The following is a 4,031-nucleotide window of genomic DNA, read 5'->3' as shown; positions in this document are numbered from 1 at the left end:
AGGTACCTCTAATACCCAGTAGCACGTCCTCCGGCATTGATGTATGCCCGTATTCGTCGTGGCATACTATCCACAAGTTCATCAAGGCACTGTTGATCCAGATTGTCCCACTTTTCAACGGCGACTCGGCGTAGATCCCTCAGAGTGGTTGGTGGGTCATGTCTTCCACAAGCAGCCCTTTTCAATCTATTCAAGGCATGTTCGATAGGTTTCATGTCGGGAGACATGCTGGCCACTCTAGTAGATAGATGTCGTTATCCTGAAGGAAGTCATTCACAAGATGTGCTCGATGGGGGCGCGAATTGTCGTCCATAAAGACGAATGACTCGCCATTATGATGCCGATATGGTTGCACTATCGGTCGGAGGATGGCATTCACGTATCGCACAGCCGTTATGGCGCTACCAAGACCACCAACGACGTACGTCCGCCACACATAATGCTACCCCAAAATAGCAGGGAAGCTACATCTTGCTGAACTTGCTGGGCACTGTGTCTAAGGCGTTCTGCCTGAGCGGGGTGCCTCCAAACACGATTGCCACGTTGAAGGCATATGCGATACTCGTCGGTGAAGAGAACGTGATGCCAAACCTGAGCGGTTCATTCGGCATATTGCTTGGCTCTCCTGTACCACGCTACATGGTGTCATGGTTGCAAAGATGGACTTGGCCATGGACGTCGGGAGTGAGGTTGCGCATCATGCCGATCAACTACACACGCCAACAGGTTTTGAGTATTAAGGGGGGCCGTCATCAGTCCGAATTTTAATAATTACTTTACCGTACAGAAAATCGGCAGAAATTCCGAACCGGAAACATGCGTGGATGCAACAGTACACTCATGACATACGTTATACAATCATGAGAGTTGTCTCTCCCAATAGAATGGACTGTAATCACGTGTCTGGTGATATTTTCGTAAACATGAGGCACTGTGAGTTGTGACTGCTACGTTTTTAAAGCAAAATGCATTTTTTACGTCCGGGTATGTGGCAACTGCATAATCTCTAAAGCTCTACGGACGTAGAGAAAACGGGCTGCATATACAAAAACCCTGATTAGTAAATACCTTAAGCTTTTAGTAAGTGAAAAGCAAAGACTTTTAGGGCATTGTAACATGTCTTACAACAAAAATACTCTGTCAATGCCATTTATAATGTGATTATAGTAAACTTTTGCGAAGTAAGAATAGTCATTCTGGTATCAGAAGATTTATTCTGAAAACGTAAACTTTTGCTCCAACCAAACAAAATCTACTTCAGTAGATCTTATTATATGAGACGCTTAACAATGACGACAGAAAATCATTACGAATCTCTAGGACCAAGGAGCGAAGGACAACAACGAACACAACGGTATTAAATTATTATATTTAATTGTTTTCTATTTACACAGGACGCCAGACGAATCCAAAAATCACACATTTGGGTTTACACATGCACGCGTATTTTTATTTTGGTGTGGAGAAAATCTGTTTCACAACGGAAGATGACACAGCAGTAAGTCATCCCACGAGCGACAAAATGACACATATTGAAATAAGTGACCAAGGCACAGAAAAGCAACCGTAAACTAATCAACAGAGGAAAGGTCACTGGACCTGATCGATTACCAATTCGATTACACACGTAGTATACGTGTGAACTTGCCTTTCTTCTAGTAGTAACTTACCATAAGTCTCTAGAGTAGCTAATGACTGGAAAACAGTACATGTCATTCCATTCTCAAGAAAGGTTGTCGAACAGACATCCCCCAGGCTGTGGCTAAGCCATGTCTCCGCAATATCCTTTATTTCAGGAGTGCTAGTTCTGCAAGTTTCGCAGGAGATTTTCTGTAAAGTTTGGAAGGCAGGAGACGAGATACTGGCAGAAGTAAGGCTGTGAGGATGGGGCGTGAGTCGTGCTTGGGTAGCTCAGTTGGTAGAGCACTTGCCCGAGGAAGGCAAAGGTCCCGAGTTCGAGTCTCGGTCCGGCACACAGTTTTAATCTGCCAGGAAGATTCAGAGACAGAAGTTTAGGTCTATATCTCTGGCGTCTGTCTGTTGTACAGTTTTCGAACATGTTTTATGATCGTTTATTATGACATTTATGAATACCGAAAATCTCCCCTGTAGGAACCAACATGGGTTCTGGAAACAGAGAATCTGTGCAACTCAGCTTGCTCTGCTTGTTCACGAGACCCAGAACACAGTAGATACAGGTGCCTTCGGCTGTGGCCAAGGGAAATGTCATAGGACCATTGCCTTTCATAATACGCAGGGTGACTTACGTAACGCGAAACATCCCTTTTATTTAATTAGCAGTTACACGCATCAAAACGCGGTTTTTGACAAATGTTAGAGGGTTGAGGGTCACGTATGTTTTTGTCTGGTTAATGTTTTTAGCACTGGTATCAACTACGATATTGAAGTAAGTAAGGGTTTTTTCTTTTTTTTTTTAATTGTAACCTATACATTTTATAACTGCATTCGATAACTCTTGAGAAGACTATTACAATGATATACCTTTTGTTAATGTTGCCATTAAAACCTGTCATACAGAACTCGTGAAATGTCCTGAAATGTGAGAGCACGCTGACCGGAAATGGCAAATACTGCCAAGCAGGCGTCTCGGACCAGGCTGCGAAGTTGTATACCGTAAGGTAGGCCAGCGCTACCACGAGAAAACTTTATTTCCTCTGGAACCAACACACGACCTAGATGCAGATTCACTTACGAATGTTGTAAATGGAAATACGACATGCGCTAGAATCTATTGTATCACAAAGGGCTTATGGAAACTATTTCTCAAAGATTTACTTGAGCTGACACAGAGAAATCACCGGTTCATTCTTATAAAAGAAAGAGGTCTTATACGGTACAAAAGCAACTGCTGTGATGAATATGATAATGTTGGAAGGGAATTTGACCTACCTTTTCCTGTACGTGGTTGTGTGCTTCTTAGAAGTACAGTACGTGCTGTCCGTCAACTGTCTCTACCTGCACTGTCCTGAATTACATCATATAGGATACATTTGTTGAACTAAATTTTTTTATTAAAAATACTTTGTAGACCACCTGCCCATCACAAAATAACTGTTCTTGTTAACGAAACGTCGTTTCCTGCTGAACATAAGCGCGTAATGACAGTGTTACCACCTATGTGCAATACACGCTGTCGACTTATTTGACATTGCAATGCAATTTCGTACACACGTAAATGAAACAAACAATTTACTAACAATGAGTTGATAATGACCCAAATCAGATAACAAATTTTGTCTTCCAAAAAAAGTAGCTTTACCCCTTATTTAAGCACGTGTCCAAACTGCTGACCATGGACTAAAAGAGACATTTGCAATCGCCGATCGAAAGAACAGTGAACACATGCAATTACTGTGGATGATATAGTAGAGGATGCACTGGCGATTCGACGACACATATCGTCTTGAGTAGTTGTGGCTTTGTCATAGTGCTTTGAGAGCTCCCCTAAGAAAGAAACTGAGACGAATCAAATCGGCTGACTTCGCACGCCATTTGATGACAGAGTTTCGTTCTGTTGAATGTCGAGGAAAGTTATCATTCAGTACTAACGTTTTAACACGGGACAAATGAGCTGGGCAACCGTCGTGTTCCAGCCACATAAACTGTCGAATATCCAATGATATCTCTTCTAGATGAACAGGCAGAATGTCCGTCAGAAAGTGAGTGTACGAATGTCCATTTAGAACGCCTGAGATGAATTAAGGTCCCACAATGTAATTTCCTGTGATGCCATACTATACGTTTACGCTCCACGGTTGTTGATGTTGCACCTGACAAAGCAAGTCCGGATTTTGGCTGCTCAGTAGTGTATGTTATGCAAATTTACATTATCCTGGTTAGTAAACGTTGCTTCATCGGCAAAGAGCACACGTAGGAAAAACGTAGAGTCGTCTATCCGTTGCTGAAGGGCAAACCGACAAAATTCTGTCGTCGACTGCCTGATTAAGAGACAGGTGACAGGGATGGAAATTCTGTCGATGCCGGTTGCTAATGACAATCGTCTGATTCCA

The 4,031-nt window shown here is 42.7% G+C and overlaps 1 non-coding gene across 1 annotated transcript; it reads left to right on the top strand.

Annotated features, from left to right (window-relative positions):
* The first annotated feature begins 1,899 nt into the window (after positions 1-1,899).
* Positions 1,900-1,974, top strand: Trnap-agg. The gene has a single exon. It is a non-coding gene; the product is annotated as a tRNA-Pro (tRNA).
* The last annotated feature ends 2,057 nt before the right edge of the window (positions 1,975-4,031 follow it).

The sequence above is a fragment of the Schistocerca americana genome, chromosome 5, assembly GCF_021461395.2.
Source record: "Schistocerca americana isolate TAMUIC-IGC-003095 chromosome 5, iqSchAmer2.1, whole genome shotgun sequence".
Taxonomy (NCBI): Eukaryota; Metazoa; Arthropoda; class Insecta; order Orthoptera; family Acrididae; genus Schistocerca; species Schistocerca americana.
This window is presented reverse-complemented; position numbering and strand designations above follow the sequence as displayed.